This window comes from Colobus angolensis, unplaced genomic scaffold (assembly GCF_000951035.1).
Source record: "Colobus angolensis palliatus isolate OR3802 unplaced genomic scaffold, Cang.pa_1.0 Scaffold115, whole genome shotgun sequence".
Lineage (NCBI taxonomy): Eukaryota > Metazoa > Chordata > Mammalia > Primates > Cercopithecidae > Colobus > Colobus angolensis.
The window spans coordinates 2,628,473-2,629,198 of record NW_012112586.1 but is presented as its reverse complement, the minus strand read 5'-3'; positions in this window follow the sequence as shown (position 1 = coordinate 2,629,198).

The following is a 726-nucleotide window of genomic DNA, read 5'->3' as shown; positions in this document are numbered from 1 at the left end:
CATCGAGCATCAAAAAATACACACAGTGGGAGCGGCAGGTGGAAAGAAGACAAAGATGCAGAAAAAGCATTTCAGCAAATAGTGGCCCAGAGCTTCCAAAAGGTGACGAAAAACAGAATATGCAGATATCGACACCTAAACTTCTAAACAACAGGACAAAATCTTGAAAGCAGCAAGAGAAAAATGACTGATCACATATAAGGGAGCATCAATATGATTAACAGCCAAATTCATGCATGAGACACAGGAGGCTGGAGAGTGGTAGTATAAGATCCTCAAGGGCTGAAAGAAGAAGAAAAAAAAATAACTGTAAACCAAGAATTCGATATCCAGCAAAACTATCCTTCCAAACTGAAAGTGAAATTGAGAAATGCTCAGATGAAAAAAAGACAGAGAATGCATTGCTAACAGACTTGCTTTACAAGAGACACCAAAGGAAGTCCTTGAGGCTGGAAGAAAACTACTCTAGAGCATGATCCAAGCCTGCAGGTAGAAATGCAGAGCACCAGAAACAGTCGCTGGGTATGTTAACATCAAACACTCTGGCTCAAGCCTGTAATCCCAGCACTTTGGGAGACCGAGATGGGTGGATCACAAGGTCAGGAGATCAAGACCATCCTGGCTAACACGTTGAAACCCCGTCTCTACTAAAAAAAATACAAAAAACTAGCCAGGTGAGGTGGTGGGCGCCTGCAGTCCCAGCTACTCGGGAGGCTGAGGCAGGAG